This window comes from Chiloscyllium punctatum, unplaced genomic scaffold (assembly GCF_047496795.1).
Source record: "Chiloscyllium punctatum isolate Juve2018m unplaced genomic scaffold, sChiPun1.3 scaffold_615, whole genome shotgun sequence".
NCBI classification, from domain to species: Eukaryota; Metazoa; Chordata; class Chondrichthyes; order Orectolobiformes; family Hemiscylliidae; genus Chiloscyllium; species Chiloscyllium punctatum.
In genome coordinates, this window is record NW_027310349.1 from 59,735 (window position 1) to 82,885 (window position 23,151).

General features: G+C 43.5%; 2 non-coding genes across 2 annotated transcripts; both read right to left on the bottom strand.

The window, feature by feature from the left end:
* Window positions 1-493: 493 nt before the first annotated feature.
* trnav-cac (transfer RNA valine (anticodon CAC)) lies at window positions 494-566 on the bottom strand. The gene has a single exon. It is a non-coding gene; the product is annotated as a tRNA-Val (tRNA).
* Window positions 567-3,624: 3,058 nt separating this feature from the next.
* Window positions 3,625-3,697, bottom strand: trnav-cac (transfer RNA valine (anticodon CAC)). Its single transcript has one exon. It is a non-coding gene; the product is annotated as a tRNA-Val (tRNA).
* Window positions 3,698-23,151: the final 19,454 nt, after the last annotated feature.

The window sequence follows — 23,151 nt, forward strand, 5'->3', positions numbered from 1 at the left end:
TCATTGCTGTTGCTGATTGAAAGAGCCACTCAAGTGCGAACTGCTCCAAAACATGATTCAGGACCTCTGGTGCCAATTCTCGTACGTTGAATAACGACAGACAGCTTCCAAACGAGGCCTTTCAGAGACGCCTTTGGGGGACATTTAACAGACAGACAAGTTCAGGAATCCGTGGTGCACTGTGACACCAGCGCATCAGCTTCTTCCCTGTCTTTGAACCGAGCCGCCTGCGCAAGGAATGCAAATGCGGTACTGCTTTTCGTAGAAGAATCAGAAGGGGGTAACTACACTCTCAAACAGAATTGCATATGATCAGAACCAGTTTGGATAAAAACTTTACAATTCTTTGCACAGTCATTAAATGGAATTGCATTACATTTCACTACGCGAGCAGATTTGTTCAAGCAACTTCGAAGGCAGGTTTGCAGATGGGAAAGCAAGCAAGAAAGCACCGTTCTTGCCCATGTAAAAGGCTGCCGTTGAAGAACAAAGCAGTTTCTGCCCAGTTTCGAACTGGGGACCTTTCGCGTGTGAGGCGAACGTGATGACCACTACACTACAGAAACAAGCCGCAGCCGCCCGTCCGGCAGCTCAGGGGCATCCAGCACTGAAAGTTGAAGCCATTCTTCGTTTCACCTTTCTGTTTCCAATAGCTCGTTGTTGTCCAGCGTAATTGACATCTTCAAAACATTTAAAAAAAGACACGTGAAATTGATGATAAAACATAGACAAGGATGTGGTCAATGTTTGGACCGTAGGGCGAGGTGGACTAGGCTGGGACGACTTTCCCTGCAGCGTAACGACTGCGACATGATCTAATGGAAGGGTTGGAAAATGAGTATTTACGTGTTTTACCCAAGTTGGGGTGAGTTGAAAACTCGAGAGCATAGGTTTAAGGTGAGTGGGCTGAAATTGACAAAGGACCTGAGGCACATTTCCCACACAGAAGGTTGTGCGTGTATCGAATGAGCTACCAGAGGAAGCGGAGGAGGCTCAGAAAATTGCATGAGTTTCTGGATAGGATGGGTTGAGAGGGTTTGGGGCCAAATACTGGGGAACCGGACTTGTTTATATTTGGCTATGTGCTGAGCATGGACGAGATACACCGAAGGATCTGTTTCCACGCGGTGTCCCCCAAAAACGTTGTGTTGCTTACACCTGCTTTAAAGGATTACTTTTTAGCGGAGCTTGCCGTCGCAGTCTGTGGCACAATCCTTTACTGTGTTCGATGCTCACGGGAAAGGTAGTATTGCGAAACACTGCAGAAAGGAACGACTTCCTTACTTTTGCTCCGACTGACCATACTCTGTGAAATTTTCCCAGATCCTCAGTTAAGGACTTTTGCAGCTGGAAGTTTCCTCAGAAACGCTGTTAACTCGTAAAGTATTGAGCGAATCGCAAAACAGAAAGCATTTAACACGGAACACAAACAAAGCTGGCATACCTAATGCATTTTCAGACACAGAGATGCATGAATGCTAAATGTGAGACAGTCCGAGGGCATGATTTATAAAGTAATCTCACAAATGGGAGAAATTCAACAACATATCACATCGAAATTCGTTGGAACGATTTTCCCATTGGCCGAAAAACCAAATAACGACGAGTCGAGTCACCCAGGGACTTTGTTTCACAACAGCGATGAAATACCGGTCTCCATTCGGTTCCAGTACAAGCTCAACTTGCCTGGAACAGCACAGCTGCTTGCGATTTTCTGCGCGGGAGGCGAACACGATCATGACAGACAGAGACACTTTGAAATATTCGGCACTATCCCACACCACAGTTAATTCCCCGGGAAGCAACGCCATTTTACTTTTGTTTTCAACATCAATACAGTGGGGACAGAAACAGCATTTTAACAAGCTGCAGCGTTGGAGTTGATCTGCAGAAATGGCAGTGGTGGGATCCGAACCCACGCCCCTTTCGAGACTGGAACCTGGATCCAGCGCCTTAGACCGCTCGGCCACACTACCAGCCGGCCGCGCGCACCATTTTCTTGCGTTTCCAACTGTGCTCTCCTGCATAACAACAGATGCCAAGTCACATGAAAATGGTTCCATGATCCCTCTCCGACTCGCACAGCTGCTGGGATGTGCCCGTCTACAATATCAATTTCGCAGCAGATAATGAGAGCCCATCAATCCAGACAAAACTCAATGGTAAGCTGAGTCTATCTTCTCAGACTCCTTTCAGCTCCAAATGTATCTGTGAGAATATATGTTCGGTTATGATTTGGTCAAATAACCACGAGCTGCTTGACATTACTGCAATTTCGATTCTTGCTTTGCTAAATGATTTCACCCATTGCTTGAAACAGGGCAAGTTTCACGTTTACACGGAACATGAAGCACACCGGACTACAGGGAAAATGCACAAAGCCGTGTTCCACATCATACCGTGCAGCGTCATTTCAGTCACTGTGTCTGTTTTGCAGAAAAAGAGTCCCAAACAATGTTCTCCACCCTAAAACCGGAGGTCGCATTCCAATCCGAGAGCGACAGATCGCATTGTGACGATGCTCTGACCTCGGAGCCAGTTCTAGATGACACTTTCCTTGCCTTTTACCCTCACCGTGCAATTTGCTGCAGAGATGTTCACTCCTGGACATCAGCCACATGGATAGCAACTGAGTTGGAAACCTGTGTGGGAATCGACGAGAAGCGACTCAATAAATTTTGCTCAATTCCATGGTGCTTATTAGAAATGCAGTTTCTGTTCGCTTCAATCTAAAAGGCAGTTTCTCAACATAGTAACAAAGTCAAAAGGTAATTACCTCACCCCACCCCCACTCCGGAAGAGGTGCTAACTGCCCTTGATTGCTTTTTGTTCTCGATGTGAAGAGCTCTCACGCCTCTGAGTCACCTTCACGTGTCTGGTTGCTGAGTGAGTCACAAAGAAGGAGTTTCTCCAGAGCTGCAACTGCCTGACTTCCCCACTCGACTTCCCCGTTTACATTTTCCTGCTCCTCAGTGATTTCAAGAATACCAAATGGATGCGATGTCATTCTGTAACCTCTCTGTCGATTCCTCCGTTTCAGTTCCAACGTGGCTTAGGTCTCTGGCGCACCTTAATACTACCGACACCATGAAAGCACAGGTCCAGAGTTTCCTCTGAGAGTGTAATGTCTTTCATTGCTGTTGCTGATTGAAACAGCCACTCAAGTGCGAACTGCTCCAAAACATGATTCAGGACCTCTGGTGCCAATTCTCCTACGTTGAATAACGACAGACAGCTTCCAAACGAGGCCTTTCAGAGACGCCTTTGGGGGACATTTAACAGACAGACAAGTTCAGGAATCCGTGGTGCACTGTGACACCAGCGCATCCGCTTCTTCCCTGTCTTTGAACCGAGCCGCCTGCGCAAGGAATGCAAATGCGGTACAGCTTTTCGTAGAAGAATCAGAAGGGGGTAACTACACTCTCAAACAGAATTGCATATGATCAGAACCAGTTTGGATAAAAACTTTACATTTCTTTGCACAGTCATTAAATGGAATTGCATTACATTTCACTACGCGAGCAGATTTGTTCAAGCAACTTCGAAGGCAGGTTTGCAGATGGGAAAGCAAGCAAGAAAGCACCGTTCTTGCCCATGTAAAAGGCTGCCGTTGAAGAACAAAGCAGTTTCTGCCCAGTTTCGAACTGGGGACCTTTCGCGTGTGAGGCGAACGTGATGACCACTACACTACAGAAACAAGCCGCAGCCGCCCGTCCGGCAGCTCAGGGGCATCCAGCACTGAAAGTTGAAGCCATTCTTCGTTTCACCTTTCTGTTTCCAATAGCTCGTTGTTGTCCAGCGTAATTGACATCTTCAAAACATTTAAAAAAAGACACGTGAAATTGATGATAAAACATAGACAAGGATGTGGTCAATGTTTGGACCGTAGGGCGAGGTGGACTAGGCTGGGACGACTTTCCCTGCAGCGTAACGACTGCGACATGATCTAATGGAAGGGTTGGAAACTGAGTATTTACGTGTTTTACCCAAGTTGGGGTGAGTTGAAAACTCGAGAGCATAGGTTTAAGGTGAGTGGGCTGAAATTGACAAAGGACCTGAGGCACATTTCCCACACAGAAGGTTGTGCGTGTATCGAATGAGCTACCAGAGGAAGCGGAGGAGGCTCAGAAAATTGCATGAGTTTCTGGATAGGATGGGTTGAGAGGGTTTGGGGCCAAATACTGGGGAACCGGACTTGTTTATATTTGGCTATGTGCTGAGCATGGACGAGATACACCGAAGGATCTGTTTCCACGCGGTGTCCCCCAAAAACGTTGTGTTGCTTACACCTGCTTTAAAGGATTACTTTTTAGCGGAGCTTGCCGTCGCAGTCTGTGGCACAATCCTTTACTGTGTTCGATGCTCACGGGAAAGGTAGTATTGCGAAACACTGCAGAAAGGAACGACTTCCTTACTTTTGCTCCGACTGACCATACTCTGTGAAATTTTCCCAGATCCTCAGTTAAGGACTTTTGCAGCTGGAAGTTTCCTCAGAAACGCTGTTAACTCGTAAAGTATTGAGCGAATCGCAAAACAGAAAGCATTTAACACGGAACACAAACAAAGCTGGCATACCTAATGCATTTTCAGACACAGAGATGCATGAATGCTAAATGTGAGACAGTCCGAGGGCATGATTTATAAAGTAATCTCACAACTAACAACAGGACAATTCCAAACTACTCTTTCACACATGCTGCAGCCTTAGGGAACCACCACTTCCCAGACAATACTGAAAAGAGTGAAAGAAAGAACCTAATAAGAATGGGCCATAAAAAGTGAATTTCACCAATCACAGTCTCGATTAGATTACCTTTCCCTTCCGATGTCTCCAGGACGGAAACGAAGGAAATGGGAAAAATTCAACAACATATCACATCGAAATTCGTTGGAACGATTTTCCCATTGGCCGAAAAACCGAATAACGACGAGTCGAGTCACCCAAGAACTTTGTTTCACAACAGCGATGAAATACCGGTCTCCATTCGGTTCCAGTACAAGCTCAACTTGCCTGGAACAGCACAGCTGCTTGCGATTTTCTGCGCGGGAGGCGAACACGATCATGACAGACAGAGACACTTTGAAATATTCGGCACTATCCCACACCACAGTTAATTCCCCGGGAAGCAAAGCCATTTTACTTTTGTTTTCAACATCAATACAGTGGGGACAGAAACAGCATTTTAACAAGCTGCAGCGTTGGAGTTGATCTGCAGAAATGGCAGTGGTGGGATCCGAACCCACGCCCCTTTCGAGACTGGAACCTGGATCCAGCGCCTTAGACCGCTCGGCCACACTACCAGGCGGCCGCTCCCACCATTTTCTTGCATTTCCAACTGTGCTCTCCTGCATAACAACAGATGCCAAGTCACATGAAAATGGTTCCATGATCCCTCTCAGACTCGCACAGCTGCTGGGATGTGCCCATCGACAATATCAATTTCGCAGCAGATAATGCGAGCCCATCAATCCAGACAAAAATCAATGGTAAGCTGAGTCTATCTTCTCAGACTCCTTTCAGCTCCAAATGTATCTGTGAGAATTAACCATACAACCAGAAAGACACAAGTATACCTGCACCATGCGAAACACTATGAAAACGGGATTGTTGTCAAGGAGTTCATTCTCGATCAGGGATTGTAATCCATTTGCATTGTCATGTCGGTTCCAGCACCGTGGGGAAATAGTTAGAATATGATGAATGTAATGTATTTTCCTGTATGAAACAGTAAAAAGTGCAGAACAATTTAAAAGGATGTTGCCAGCGCTCAGGGATCTGTGTTAAAGGGAGAGGTTGGACAAGTGAGGATTTTACGTTTTGTGCAGAGGAAACTGAGTGGGTTATTTTCTAGAAGTGTATAAGACCATGAGGGTCATGGATAAGGTGAATGCACTCATCCTTTTCCCAGGAACTCAAGGATTGGATGGCTTGATTAGATCAGTTTAAGGTTAGAGGAGAAAGAATAAAAGGGAAGCTGAGGGGCAACTGTTTTAGACAGATGGTGGTATGTATATGGAATGAACTACCAGTGGAAGTGGGTCAGGCAGGAACACTCACAACAGGGAAAAGGCATTTGGACACATACATGGATAGGAAAGGGTCAGAAACAAATGGGCAAGTGCAGGGAAATGGGGTTCGTGTGGATGGACATTCTGGTCGGCATGGGCCAGTTTGGGCCAAAGGGCCTATCTCTGCTGTAAGATTCTACAATTCTAAGTGCATTTCCTATTTCTCCCACTAACTCTGGTATCCTGGGATGTATTCCATCAGGGCAATGAGACTTGTGTACCTTTCGCTCCATTAACTTGCCCAGCTCTAACTCTTTCACGATAATTGTTATTATCTAGGTCCTCACCTTCCTCAGTCTCCTTATCAATTACTGCCCTGTTCTTCGTATCCTCCACTGTGAAGGCTGACTGCTGTGTACTCATATTCCTGAACCCTGCTGGATAGGAATAACTCGGCACAGAACTGTGAGAGGTCTTCTTTGAGTCTTCATTGATGAGACATGGCAGACACCTGGATAGTGTACATACAAAATACCTCCAGACAGCATCAGGTAACTCCCCGCCTGTCCGATGTACAGCTCCCATTCGTATACCTTTGTGGTTTGGGACTTTGAATAGAGACTGTCTCTCAGTATTATCTCCATGGCAACGGCAGTTAGAAAGTCTAGTTCAGTTCAGCACTTTGTGGTTAAACCACACACCCTTCCCCCACACCCCTGTGACTCCCTCAAGTATCTGACAGGCGCTTCAGTTTCAGTGGGGTATCTCTCAGGATTCTGATGTCGAGGAGCCGGTGGTGGGGTGGACAAAGTTAAAAACCACACATCACCAAGTTGTAATCCAACAGGATTATTTGGAAGTACAAGCCTTTGGAGTGTGCTGTGATTTTTAACTTGATCAAGATTATCTCAATGGTAACAGTTAAGTACTTCAGCAATTTCAGAGGCCATATATTCCCCACACAATAGGTTCCCCTCTAGCAGGGTAAACTGCTATTCCAGCCCAAGGGACAGGTATTAATCACTTTTCTCCGCCAATTCCATCCCGCTTTCTGTTGATCTTTAAAGTTTTTCTAATCTCCTTGGTCTTTGCCAATATTTATGTATTTTATTTCAGTTTGATAGACTCCCTTATTTCCTGAACCACCCATGCCAGATTACTCCTTTTCCTACAGTCCTTCCTTTTCCCTGATATATAATTTTGCTGAGCACTTCGAAAAATTGCTTTGATCTTCCTGCACTGTCCGTCAACTTTCCCACCATAAAGTCTTTGTTTCCAGTCTACATTAGCCAACTCCTGCCTCATCCTATTGTAGTCTCCTTTTGTTTAAGCACAGTATCTTGGGAGTGGATCTAATCTTCCAGCTTTCCATCTGTGTTCTAAGTTCAACCAGACTTCTCAGAATTCTTTTATCAGATTACGAGGGGAGGCGATGTTTCATGGGTGTTTTGGATTTCATTGTCAGAGACCCTGGCTGTGTAATAAAGTACAGGATAGGTAACCACAACAGAGTATTCTGGACGGTGTGAATGTACCACACAGTCTAAAACCATAAATCACACTCTCCCCTGAGTTTAAAATTGCAAAATCATTATCTCCTACACACTTCCTCACTATCTAAGCTTGGTATGCTAATGCACTTGACTATCTGTCATTTTCCGAAAATCTCCTTTGGTGAAGTTGGTGATTTTTGGATTCAGCTTTCCAGTTATTACCGTTAGAAGATAAGCACTGGGCACAGGAGAACCAGCCCCACCATTTAATACGGTGATGATTGAGCTCACATCGGTCTCAGCTGGATTTTCCAGCCTGCTCTCTCACCCTTCATCTCATTGCAAATTAAACATCTGTATCTCTTCATTAAATTGGCTCATTGTCCTGGCATCCACCGCATTTTGAATAGGGAATTCCACAGATTGAGATAAGTACATTCTTCCTCATGAGAAGAGAATAGAGTCCCTGTTGTGGTTCTGTTGTGGAGCTGGGAATTTGTCTTGCAAACGTTTCGTCTAGTTGACATCCTCAGTGTTTGGGAACCTCCTGTGACGCGCTTCTGTGCTGTTTCCTCCGGCATTTATAGTGGCCTGTCTCTGCCGCTTCCGGTTGTCAGTTCGAGCTGTCCGCTTTAGTGGCCGGTATATTGCAGTGATCACAGTGTGTCTGAGTTTTGCGTTTATTTTGGGTGAGGGTAGTCTGTGTCTGAGACGAGCGCTTAACACCCAGACAACGGGAATGGTATCAGATAGCGAAGTTAGGACGGGCTGAAGTGAAGTGGAAAATTCTGTCAGAAGGTGGGTCAATACAAATGCATCACATCACCCAGACTGTAAAAGATTCGCAGAAGGAGCAAAGCAACTTCAATGCAGGCACAATAACAGGTAAATTAGAAAGAAGACAATTGAACACACTGAGAAGGAGTGGAATTATTTGAGGGAAAGGATTAAATATTGAAGCTATTTTACATACAGACTGTCGTCACATTGGAAAAAGGAATTTCCTGCAAAGTAACGGTGATATTTGCCTGCGACATCACAATTCCGAGAGACACTGACATATTATCTTCTGCAACAGCGTGGCCTAGTGAAAGCATGATCGGCCCATCAATCAGAATTTAATACTTCAAAGTTCTCCTCTGCGCTATACAACCTATTTGCTGCTCCTGTAGTCAGATCCTAATCGCTTCACAGTGTATCTTTCACTGCTTCCTGCCTCACGTAAATACTTGAAACATGATCCAATCCCCAGTGTTTCCGCTTGAACCCATATTTTGTAACTCCCGAGCTGACACAGGTACGAGTGACCAATTGGCCTTTTCGAGCGCTCTCACTCTGTATGATCTGAATGATAAAATGTACTGCATCTGATCCGCAGGAGACACTGAAGAAATTAACCCATCCCAGCGGACTGAGCTGCCTCCATTGATCGAGCTGTTTCCATTGTTATAGTATCACACAGTAACAGCGAACGTCTTTTGATGTCATCCGCGAAGGTACTTGCAACAAAAAAGCGGAAGATGGCTGGAAACTGCTGTAGTCAGTGCGATATACAGAAGCCCAGTGGGATCCTAGCTAGATTACTGTGTGCAGTTCTGCAATTCAGACTACTCTATCTTTTATGATTTTTAACCCATGAGAAGTTTGTTACCAGCTTCGATGACAGCCATAATGCTCTGAGCACTTTGACGGAGCCAGTGCAAGTCAGTTCGAATAGTTATCAATAGATTGAATCTAAACAGGATGCCCCACAACAGGAAGTGCTCTGGCACTCAATGCCGGTAATTTTCCTAAAACCACTCCCGTTTGGTAATACCATTGAAGATATTTTATACAGTAACCTTTCAGTCTCAATTGCCAGTTTCAGTCCATGAAGCAGCCAGTAACATGCACCAGTGAATTGAATTCTAACAGCAGCATTGCCCTGGCAGGAGAGATTGAGGAGCTTGAAGCTGTCTTCTCTGGAGTATCTAAACATGAAACACTTCAAAGGAACAAAAATCTTCAAGAGCTCCAGAGGATACATGCAGGAAGGATGTGCTCCTAGGCTGGTGTGCCTGGAATAAAATAAACGCTAACTACAGTATCTTTACCCAGCATCCCCTTCAGCTGCGTAACTGTTTAATATTTATTTGCTGCTCTAATTAGACTCCCAGTTTTAACTGCTGTCATGTTGATGACTATGCAAATGTATAAAATATAATTTAATCTATCCAAAAACCTCTCTGTACCTGTGTCTCACTTGTGCTCATTGAGACCCTCATTCAATCTGACCTCTTTACAAACCCTGCCCGGATATTTCCTTATATGGCTCAGAATGAAATATTCACAGAATTGTTACTGTGCAAAAGGAGTCTGATTGGCTCCTCAGCTCTCCAAAGGATCACATCACTGAATGCCAGTCTTCTGCCTTTACCCCATAAACCTTCCCATTCATCCTCTTCCAAAAACACCGGCGAGTTCACGAGTAACCACAGCGATCAGATTTGTTTTGTTTGTTCGTGGGATCATGGCATCACGTGCTGGGGCAGCATTTATCATCCATTCTAACTGCCCAAGAGATGATTCAGAGTCAACCACGTTATTCAATGTCTGGATTCACTTGTAGGCTGGACCAGGTCAGAATTAACAGTTTCTCAGACCCAATGACATGAAGAGTTGATTTCTGGCCTATTATCTTATTTCTGAAATGATAATGAATAATTTTTGCAGTTGAATTAAAAGTGAAAGACCAAAATGTGTTTTATTCTGATTGAGAACATCCTCCTATTTTCTAAATTGTTATTGACTGTCTCATTCCCCTCGCACCAGAACCTATTCCAGAGGGTGTTACAGAAAAGGCAGAATGGTCAGCTGCAGGTGGTCACTTGACCGGTCGCTGGACCCAAAGGTTCACTCTCCACAAATGCTACCAGATCTGATTTTTTCCAGCATTTTCTGGTATTATTCCTGATTTCCCAGCATTTGCAGATGTTTAGTTTTTGAATATTGATCTTGTCTGGTGCAGAGTAGTTTATTGATGAGTTTGAATGGTTTTGAAAATTCCAACTTAGGCCACAAATCAGCCATGATCTATTGAATGGCAGAGCAGGGTTGAAGGGCTGAATGAAAGTGATCCATCTGCAGCTTGTGGTAACATTTCCCCTCAATGCTCACTTCACCTCCATGTCGAACACACTGTTACTGACTGAATAAACCTCCTGTGTTTGAACTAAACCTGCTCATGTTCAGTGGTTCCTTCTACTGCCACCCGGATTTAACTCTCATCATGGGATGCTGTCTCGTGTTACTGCGGGAATGCCCATAAGGACTAATCCTGGAGCATGTATCCCCTGGGATCCAAAAATACTGTTTATTTCCTTCTTCCTATTTCATTCTGGCATTGAACTCTCAGTTTCAATCCATTCTCCTGTCATGATCTTCAACATGCCCATGCGGGTGGACTCGAGGCAGCTGGCACCTGAAATTGTGGGAGGAGGCAGATTCAATCAGGGATTTGGGAAAACACTCAGACAATGACATATCCGTCTGATTGTTGACTCAGACAGATAGGCAGTAAGAAAGATGCACATTTAGATCGTACCTTTGATGACCTTGAGTAATGAAACATGCTTCAAACGCAATGATTTCAACCTCAAATCTCTTAAAACACAGACACAAAGCTTTCTACTTGTACCAGGTTGTCTCTCAGCCTCCTGTTTTCTTAAGAAAAGATTTTTAAGCTGTTATGCCTTTCCTGGTGATTATACCCACTGTTTCTCTGTCAGATTTATGACTGAACCTTTATTTTCCTGTTGTGAGTAATGCTAGTACAGAAACAGTTCCTGACTTGTGAGGGGGTTCGGTTGGAGTATTTATATTTACATATTCATTCCCACCCTCACACACAGTGTGAATTTGATGTAAAACAGAAGGAAAGGATTGATTGAGCACCCACAAAAACACAAAAGGCAGCATGTGTACCTGAGTTGAATGAACCTGGACTTAGGAAAATGTGACAACAATCACAACGAGTTAGAATTACAGAATCCCTTAGGCGCACAAAGAGACTATTTGGTCCATCCAGTATGCAATGACTTGCTGTCCTACCCTACCTTCATAACCCCACATTTAGCATGGCTAACTCAACCCACCTAACCTACACACTACTGGCCATGTTAGCACGGCCAATCCATCAAACCTGCACATCTGTGGGAGGGTCACATATTATGTCTAAGTGCTCAGGATTGTGGGATAAAGGCTCACAAATACTTGACTCTGACGCAAATCCTCTTTTTTTTCAAAATAAAATCTGGGGGAAACTGCAGCCAGAAAGATTTCCGATTATCTCATGAGGAATAGAATTCAAAACTCGTGCCACTGACCCAGGTGGCGCAGTGAAGTCACAGAGGTCTGGGAACAATCAGAACTGAAACAAGTTGTGAGCAAGGTGGGAGGGAGACAAGGACAAAAAGACAGTCTGTCACACGGGGGAAGACAGGAGACATTAAATTACAGAAATGGTAGTCCCTCAAGGCCATGGGGAATGGAGTTAGAGCTGGGAAAGAAACCAGGAAACAAGGTGAGCAGCTGTCAAAGAAATACATTGAAAAAACAGATTATAACAGCATTGAGGGCAGAGTACACAGTCTGAAATTGTTGCTCTCATTGGTGAGTACAGAACGCTGTAAAGCCTGGGTCATTCTATTTCAGCCAACATATGCAGGATAGGCCATGTAGCCTCTATCTGTGCTGTAACTTTCTGATAAATTTATTCTGACATTTGGAATTCAGGTCGAATGATGTTCATAAATTCTCAAATTGGACTTGAGTTTAATATTGTGGAGAAATGTTAAATAAATCACAATGATCCCATTCTGCAGACTTTAGTCCACAGCCCTTAATGTTCCAGCATCGCAGTTACATCCATGTCCTTTTATTCTAATGTGATGCTGGTTACTGCCTCTGCCACCCCATCAATGAGTTCCTGCTCCCCACCATCTCCGAGTGAAATGAATGCTCCTCTCCCCTTCTTTCTGGGAATTTGTTTCAATCTAAATCGTCCAGTTTCTGACCTCTCAGTTAATGAATAGCTCCTTCCTAGACACTCGATCTTGATTCCTCAGCATTTTATCACTTCAATTAACTCTCAGGTCATCCTCCTCGGAAATCATCCCCAGCCTATCCAACCTTTCCTCAGAGCAGAAATTCTCCAATTGTAGAAACATTCTGATCAATCTCCTCTGTATCCTCTCTGGTGTGATCACATTAACCCTGGAATAAGGGGATCAGAAGTGTGTGCAGTACATTAACTGCAGTCAAATGAGTGTTGCTGATATTTCCCATGTCACCTCCGTGTTCTTGTGGTTGTCGATCACACAAGACGTGTCCTGGTTTCCCACTTGGAACTGGATTTGCACTCCATGGGGCTGGGATTCCCTACCATGTGTTTATTTGTTAACACATCCTAAATTAACTTCAGATTAAAACAACATTATCAGCTACCTACCAATCAACTTCTTCCATTATACTCAAGTCAACTTACTTTTTAAAATCTCTTTAAAAATATTACTTTCAAAACACAACAGGCTTTAAGTTGCTGACCAACTATTCAGATGTCTCCACTGTGACAATTACTTGAAGATTATCTTTACCTTCAGCTACATTTGGTGAATTGAACACTGATTGTAAATATATGAATATCAAACGGACTTAAGTTTTACGATAATTAATCCAGTCTGACATTCTTGTTGGTTAATATCTTGAAGAGAACTGTCCTCAGAACTCCAGCTGTGCTCTGACTTCATTCACAACTGGATTTGGATGGACTGCAAATCTTAGATCTGTTCTGTTGCTTCACTCTGTCTATCACTTGATGCTTATGCTGTTAGGCACACAAGTAGTCCTCTTTGGGAACTTCATCAGGTTAACACCTCATTTTCAGGTATTCATGCTGCTTTTACTGATATGCCCTCCTGAATTCTCACAGTTGAATGAGGACTGATACTCTGGTTTGATGGTAAGAGGCAAGTTGGGGAATATGCGGGGCCCTGATTGTATATGATTTGTTGGAGTACAATTCTACTGCAGTTCTTGGAAGGAATGAGCTAAACTCTTACACTGTTGGCCCCAAATAATACATGCAGTATCATGAACACTGATAGGCCAAGACATGAAATACAAGAAACACTGTACAATGATGCAGGACCACAACTGCAGCAAGAGGAGTTTAAGATCCAACTTGACACAGGAACTGGGGAAGAAGCAGCTGATCAGATTATCTCATTCATAGTCACAAAGAGACTGTGACATTATTGTATTGTTGGAGGTGAGGATGAAGGAGGTTGGGGAGATGGAGAGCCCTTCAAAAGAAACTAATCTGCCTGAGAGTTGTGAGATAGAATTGATTGCCATGCATTTAGCAGAAAGCTAATTGAAACTGTTTTTATCCCCAAAAGATAACAAGACTGATGATGCTTCCAATCATCATCAGAAACAAACCCCAGAATACATGGTTCGGAGATGGATGTCAATAGCCAATCAACATACAACTCCTTCAATCATTGAGCAAACATACGTGTGATTACCCAGTTCTGATGAACCAGAAAATCACTGTTCACTCTGTGCAGATGGACAGCGATGTGGGGAAGTATTGGTCTCGTGGTATTGTCGCGAGGCAGTTAATCTAAAACCCCAGATAGTGTTCTGGAGACCTGGGTTCAAAGCCTATTGCAGCAGATGGGGGAATTTGAATTCAATAAAAAAACTTGTGAAATTAGAGTCTAATGATGACCATTAAACGATTGTCAGAAAAACCCATCTGGATCACTAATGCCCTTTCAGGAATGAAGCTGCCATCCTTACCTGGTCTGGCCAACATTGTGACCTCAGATCCACAGTAATGTGGTTGACTCTTACCTGCCCTCTGGGCAATTAGGGATGGGCAGTAAATGCTGCCGTGCCAGCGACACCCTCATCCTGTGAATGAATAAAGGAAAATAAAAATCTGTACCCAGTGGGAATCTGTGCATGTTCAACAATGTTGTGAACATTTCCAAAGCTAATTTCTGTGTGCACAACTTTATGAGCTGTCAAAACCATTATTCATTACTTGGCGTGAAAAAGAGGAAAACGTCCTTCAACTGTGGTTATCAGTAAATTGACTGGTGTCTCAGCAGGATGGATGCCTGAGTGAATCCCTTCCCCCTCACACACACAGAGCAGGTGAACGGCCCCCCAGTCTGACTGGTTTGGCCAGTTTCCAGGTGGGATGGGTAAAGAATTCCCTTCTGGCATTCCCCACATTTCCAGAGTCGATCCCTAGTGTGGCTGCACTGGTGTTGTGCCATTTCAGATAAATGTTGACAGACTGTTACACACACCGATAGCCCATCCCCATCACCCCCCCCCCCCCCCCCAAGAACCCAGTATAAAGCAGTAAACATTATTTCCTGTTGTGGAGGGACAGCCTGTATTGGTCTGAGTAGGAACACTGAGAAGATGTACCTCAATGACAACTTAATCGGTGACCAGAGCAAGTTGAGCAAGTCCAAATAAAATGCATTATAGCATAGAAAGAGGCCCATCAAATCCAAGCTGGCTCTCTGTAGCAGAATCCCATATTCTCATTCCCCATACGTACCCCAAACTCTGCAAGTTTATTTCCCTCAGAACTGAGCTAATTGTTTTTATCAATCATTGATCTTCTCTACTTGCACCACCAAACTAGGCAAGAGGTTCTGCATATTTCCAGCCAATACAGTCAGCAGAAACACTTATTCATCTCCCGCTGTCTCAAAACCTTACATCTGACCTTAACTCTTGTGTCATCACCTATCGAATGCAGATATTTTTGTCTGCTGTATCTAGGTGTGTTATAATCTTATACAGCTTTATCAAAAATATATCCAACTTCTTCACTTCAAAGAAAATCGCAATTTTTTCAAATCAATCCAGTGACTGCATTTTCTTTATCAGTGAGCCACTCCAGTATGGCTATATGCCACAGTCTGAAGATCACTCATATCCTTCATTGTTGATGCCTATTTTGTTCCAACAATCCAGACGATGCAAGTTTTCTGCACAACAGCAGTAACTTTATTATTGGATAGCCGGCGAGAGTTTCAAAATGTCTCTAAAGTAGCTGAGTGTCTACTTGTAGACACACTTCTTCACGAATCTCTGCCTTACCCACAGAGACAGTATATTTAATAGGAATTAGACAAAGGCATATCAGTCACATGGACGATTGTCTTTGCATAGTTTAAAGTAGGTAATTATGACCTTATAAAGCTTGATGAATGGCGATGTCCTGTGATAACGTGTGATGGATTACAGAAACTGATGATCGTATTGTTCATGATTATGTGTTGATGGGAGGAGATTAAGGCAGAATGGTTCTTCCTTCAGTAAATAAGGGATTCACTTACCTATGCTAATATGGAGGGGAGGTAAGACAATGGGAGTGGGAGGCAGTTTAACAGAGTTGTGCCCAGGGCTACAAGTCTTGTCTGAAAAGGGCAAATTCCTCTGTCTGGGATTACGGGGCAATCCACATGTCTGGCTGCAAGAGGTTCTATTTTGAGATACTGCCAGCCTCCACCATTCTGAGGTGTTCTGTCTGTATTCTAAGAGTACAGGCCTTCAGTTGATGAAATAAGGCCTTTTGCAAGGTAATGTTTAACCCTTGAGACCCCACGGTGTCCTGAAAGAGAAGCAAAAGGTATGGAACTGGTCCCTCTATGGCATTTTAACTTCCTCGTTCTGACCAGGAATATGTTGACCAGAATTGAATGCAATGATTGACTGTGACCTAACTCAATCTTTGTCAAGGGCCAGAATCTTTTCCGTGAGTTTGTTATCATTCCTACATTAATGAAGCCCAGCATCCCATTTGTTTTACCCAAAACACATAATGTTTTATCTCCTTTAAGGATTGGTACACATTGTCCCCCATTCCTGCTGTCCTGCTCTCTGTGTCTGTTCCATGCAAATATATATTCCCTTTCTACATTGCTTCTCTCAAAATGTATCAACTTACTGTGTGTTCTAAAGAAGAGACATATTCCACTCAAAATATTATCTCTCGCTCCACACATTCTACCCCCTAGAAAACAGAACAGGACAGCACCGGAATAATTGGCCCACCATGTCTGTGCGGTCCATGATGCCATTCCAAACTAATTCCATCTGCCTGTACATGGTCCATATCCCTGCCAATCCATGCCTGCTTATCTGTCTGTCCAAATGCCTCTGAAACATTGTGATTGTTTCTGCTTTTCCCATCTCTCAGGAAAGTACATTCTTGGCACTTACCAGCTTCTGCATAAGAAACTTGTCTGACACAACTCCCTTTAAGCTTGCTCAGGTGTTGTTGGAAATGCTCAGCAGATCATGCAGCATCTGTGAAGAAAAATGAGTTAATATTTCGGGTCTGGTCACCCCTCCTCAGAAACGTTGACTTTAATTTATCTTCATAGAAGCTGCTAGACCTGCTGAACTTTTCCAGAAAATTTTTTTTGTTTCTGGTTTACAGCATCTGCAGTTGGTTCAGTTTTCATTTCCTTTAAACTTGCCCCCACTCCCCTTAAAACTCTGGCCTGTAGAATTCGCCGTTTTCACCTTGGGAAAAGATTCAGATTATTCACTCTGTCTGAGCCTTTCGGATCACCCACAGCCACTGACTTTCCCAACGCTAAAATCCAAGTCTTTCCAACCTCTCCCAATCCAGGCAACATCCTGGTAAACCTGTTTTCACGCTGTCAAAAGCCTCAACATCCTCCTTTTTATGTGGTGATCAAAACAGCCCACAATACTCCAAATGTTGCCTAATGACAGTTTTATATTCAGTCCCTGACACAAGAAGGCAAGTATGCCATCCACCTCCTTCACCACTTTCAGGGAGCTGTGAACTTGCCCCTGGAGAAACCTGTGTACATCAATGCTGCTGAGAGCCCTTCAGTTTAGTGAATACATTCCTCTTGCAATGAGCCTCACAAAATACATCACCTCACACTTGTCTGGATCAATATCTATCTCCGTACAGGTTTTCCTACTGATCTCTTTCTTGCTGTATCCTTGGACAATATTCTTCACGATTCACAACTTCATCAATTTCTTCCATCTAAAACCTGCTAATCAAATCGTTTACATTTCCATGCTAAGCATTGATGTATGTTGCAGACAATGATGTTCCAATTCTGATCCTTGTGGAACAACACTGACCACAGAACTCCAGCCAGCAACATGTTGTGGAAGGAACATATTTCATTTAGTCATTCAGTCGGAAAGTATTTCAGGTATTGGTGTGGCACGAGATGTTCCAAGATATTCACAATCCTGGTTAAAACACCCTGGAGCAGATTTTCAGTTCTGGGTACCCTACCTGGGGACTCCCCCAGAACCAATTATAAAGGAGTAAACATTATCTCCTGCTGTGGAAGGACAACCTGTGTTGGTCTGAGCATGAGCACAGAGCAGATTTACCTTAATGATAATTTAACCCCTGAAGACAAATAACCAGACCAAGTTAAGCAAGTACAAAAAAATGTGTTATGGCACAGAAAGGGGCCCATCAAATTCAAGCTGGTTCTCTGCAGCAGAATCCCTTATTCTCATTCTCCAACTGTCCTCAAAACCCTGAAAGTTTATTTCCCTCAGATCTGATATAATCGTATTTGTGAATCTTTGATCATCTCTACTTGCAACACCATAATAGGCAGCACGTTCTGCATATTTCCAGCCAATACAGTCAGCGGAACATTGCAATCTTCCACTTTCTCAAAACGTTATATTTGATCTTAAGTTTTGAGCCATCACCTATTGAGTGCAATTTATTTTATTGTCTGCTCTATCTAGGTATGTTATAATCTTATCCATTTTAATCTATTAAGATATATTCAACTTGATTTATTCAAAGAAAATAACAATCTTTTTTCCAAATCAATCCAGTGACTGCATTTTCTTCATCAGTGCACCACACCAGTAAGTCTGTACTGCACACTCTGAAGATCACTCAGATCCTTCCTGAGCAGGAATTTGTTGACCTGAATTGGATACAATGATTGATTGTGACCTAATCAGTCACTGAAATTGTTTCCATGAATTTGTTCTCATTCCCTTTATTAATGAAACCCAGGTTCCCATATATTTTGATCAAAACACTCTGATTATGTTTTCTCTCCTTTAATGAATTATACACATGCCCCCGCCCTTCCCTCAGTCTCTACTCTTTGTGTCTGTGCTATCTAAATATATATTTCCTTTCTACATTGCTTCTCTCAAAATGTATCAACTCACTGTGTGTTAGAAAAAAATATTACCTCTCGCTCCATGCACAGTACCCCCTGGAAAACAGAAAAGTACAGCATCTGATTAATTGGCTCATTATGTCTGTGCAGACCATGATGCCATTCCAAACCATTTCCACCGGCCTGGACATGATCCATATCCCTGCCAACCCCTGTCCACTTATGTGCCTGCCCAAATACCTCTAAAGCATTGTGATTGTTTCTGCATTTACCACCTCCCAGGAAAGTACATTTCCAGTCATCTATCACCTTTTGCATACGAGACTTGCCTGATATAACTCCCATTAAACTTTCACATGTTGTTGGAAATGCTCAGCAGGTCTTGCAGCATCTGTGAAAATAAAAATCCGTTAATGTTTCGGGTCCTTCTTCAGAAATGTGACCTCTGATTTCTCTTTACAGATGCTTCCAGACTTGTTGAGCATTTCTAGACACTTCTGTTTTTGTTTCTGATTTACAGCATCTACTGTTCTCCCGGTTTTTATTTTCTTTAACTTTCCCCCTGTCCCCTGAAAGCTATGGCCTCTAGAATTTGTCATTTCTACCTTGGAAAAAGATTGAGTATATAGAACATAGAACATAGAACAATACAGTGCAGAACAGTCCCTTCGGCCCTCAATGTTGTGCCGACCTGTGGAATTTTCTCAACTCGTCCCCCTACACTATCCTAAAATCATCCATGAGCATTTCTGAGGATTGTTTAAATCTCCCTAATGTGGTTGAGTTGACTACCTTAGCAGGTAGGGCATTCCACACACTTACCATTCTCTTTGTGTAAAGAATTTGTCTCTGACTTAAATCTATCACCCCTCAATTTGTAGTTATGACCTCTCATACAAGCTGTCCTCATCATCCTAAGAAAAAGACTTTCACTGTCTACCATATCTAATCCTCTGATCATCTTGTATGTCTCTACCAAATCCCCCGTTAGCCGCCTTCCTTCCAATGAGAACAGATCCATGTCTCTCAGCCTTTCCTCTTCAGACATTCCCTCCACACCAGGCACCATCCTGATAAATCTCCTCTGCACCTTTTCCAATGCTTCCACATCCTTTTTGTAATGGGGCGACCAGAACTGTACACAATATTAAAACTGTGGCCGCACCAGCATTTTGTATAGTTGCAGCATGATATTGTGGTTGAAGAACTCAATCCCTCTCCCAATGAAACCTAACACGCCATATGCCGCCTTAACAGTACTATCAATCTAGATGGCAACTTTCAGGGATCTATGTACATGGACACCAAGATCCCTCTGCACACCCACACTACCAAGAATTTTTCCAATGACCCAGTACTCTGCCTTCCTGTTATTCCTCCCAAAGTGCATCACCTCACATTTCGCTGCATTGAACTCCACTTGCACCTCTCAGCCCAATTCTGCAGTTTATCTAAATCCCCCTGCAACCTGTGACATTCTTCCAAACTGTCTACTACTTCACAGACTTTAGTGTCGTCTGCAAATTTACTAATCCATCCACCTATGCCTGCGTCTAAGTCATTTATAAAAATGACAAACAGCAGTGGTCCCAAAACAGATCCTTGTGGAACACCACAAGTAACTGGGCTCCAGACTGAATATTTTCCATCAACCACCATTCGCTGCCTTCTTTCAGAAAGCCAGTTTCTAATCCAAACTGCTAAATCACCCTCAACTCCATACCTCTGCATTTTCTCTAACAACCTACCATGTGGAACCTTATCAAAGGCTTTACTGAAGTCCATGTATACCACGTCAACTGTCCTAGTCTCATCTAAATGCTTGGTCACCTTCTCAAAAAAATCAACGAGGTTTGTGAGACACGACCTGCCCTTGACAAAACTATGTTGACTATCTGAAATCAAATTGTTGCTTGTTCGATGATTATAACTGTTATCTCTTATAATCCTTTCCAAAATATTTACTACAATGGAAGTAAGGCTCACTGGTCTATAATTACCTGGGTCATCTCTGCTGCCCTTCTTGAACAAGGACACAACACTTGCAATCCTCCTGTCCTCGGGTACTAAACCCATTGACAATGATGACTCAAATACTAAAGCCAAAGGCTCTGCTATCTCTTCCCTAGCTTTGCAGAGAATTCACGGATAAACCCCATCCGGGCTGGGGACCTGTCTACTTTCACTCCTTCTAGAATTGATTGCACCTGTGCATAACTAACCTCAATCCTTTCTGGTCTAGTATCGCGTACCTCATTTTTGTCCTCTACAATATTCTCCTTTTACTGTGTAAGCACCAATGAGAAATGTTCATTTAGCACTTTTCTGATCTCTGCAGGGTCCACACTCAACTTTGAAATTAGATTGCTTACAGTGTGGAAACAGGCCCTTCGTCCCAACAAGCCCACACCGACCCCGCTGAAGTGCAACTCACCCAGAGTCATTCCCCTACATTTCACCCCTTCACCGACCGCTACGGGCAATTTAGCAGAGCCAATTCACCTAACCTGCACATTTTTGGACTGTGGGAGGAAACCGGAGCACCTGGAGGAAACCCACGCAGACACGGGGAGAATGTGCAAACTCCACACAGTCAGTCGCCTGAGGGGGGAATTGAACCGGGTCTCTGGTGCTGTGAGGCAACAGTGCGAACCACTGTGCCACCGTTCCACCCATAAAAATAACAATACATAAAAAACATAAAAACTTCCCACTTCTGTCTTTGATTAGCCCTATTCCTACCCTAAACATCCTTTTATTCTTCACATACCTATTGAAAATTTCAGGGTTATCCTTTGTTCTATTTGCTGAAGACTGCTTGTGTCCTCCCTTTGCTGTCCCTAACTCTCTCCTTAAATCTTTCCTAGCTGATCTGTAATCTCTATTGCTTCATCTGTACCATTTTGCCTCATCAACACATAAGCCTCTTTCTTCTTCTTAACAAGGGATGCAATTTCTGTAGTAAACCATGGTTTACAAACTCTGTCTGTGCCAGTTGTGTCACCCCACAGCCATTGACTTTTCAAAGACAACAATCCAAGATTTTCCAACCTCTCCCAATCCAGGAAACCTCCTGGAAAACTTGCTTCCACCTTCCCAAACGCCTTCACAGTTTACCTATAATGTGGTGATCAAAACGGCACACAATCCCCCAAAGGTGGCCTGATTATAGTTTTAAATTAACTCCCCTGACTGAAGAAGGCAAGCCTGCCATTCACCTCCTTCACCACTTTCAGGGATCTTTCAGCTTGCAACTGAAGATGGTTCTGTATATCAGTGCTGCTCAGGACCCTTCCGTTTATAGTATACATTCCTCTTGCTATGTGTCTTCCAAAACACATCACCTCACACTTGTCTGAATTAAAATATATCTGCAGTTTCTCCACAAAACTTTCCGACTCATCTTTTTCTTGCTGTATCCTTTGACATCATTCTTCACAATTCACAAGTTCAACAGTTTGCGCCATCTACAAACTTGCTAATTAAACCCCAGTCCAACACCGGCATCTCCGAATCATGCTAATTAAATCATTTACATTTTCAAACTTTTCATTTATATACATTACAAACAACAGATGTCCCAGTTCTGATCCTTGTGGAACAGCACTAGCCATAGACCTCCAGCCAGCAACATGCCCCTGCACAACTATTGCTGAGAGAAATATCAAAGAGGAGCCTTGAGTTCTGCGTTGAGCAGCACGACCAACGTTTATTCAGAGCTCCTTCCTAATACATGATGGGAGATGTCCCTCTCCGGCACCCCCAGATAAGTCCAGCATTTTGATGTGTTTACTTCATATGTTCCAGTAATATTTGCCCCCTGACCTGAACTCCAGGGTTTGGAATGTCAGCTCCGATATTTCCGCGTTCCCTTTCACAGTCTGATTCTCTCAACTCATGCAGCTGCTTTGTTAGCTCTTTCACAAATGGTTTAACCCTAACCTTATCATTGCACATCTCCAGCCCTCCCACTACCACACATCTCCGGTTCTCCCACTACTATACCCTGTGCCATCTGCATCTTCCATCCAGTTATTAAGTCAAAGGGGGACAGCCCCGTCCCCTTTTCTGGGCTTGTCCTCAGTTTCATTAGGCTGGTGGGGAGTACTCTAACCCATCGCTGTACTGTCTCTGAGAGAGCCTTAGTCAGACGAGCTTTAAGTGTCTGCGTCATTCCTTCTACTGTCACAGAGCTCTGGGGGTGGTATGGTGATGGGATTTCTGTTCAGTATTAAACAGGGCACATAGCTTTTTAGCTATGTTCCCTGTAACATGTGTCCCTTGGTCAGAATCTGCAGGGGAATGATTCCACCCACTGAGTAAACCTATTTATTAAAACCCAGCAGGACCTCCTTCCCTGGGATTGGGGTGGGTGTGGGTGTGTAAAACCCATCTGTACTTGTTCCCATGGGCCTCTGGGT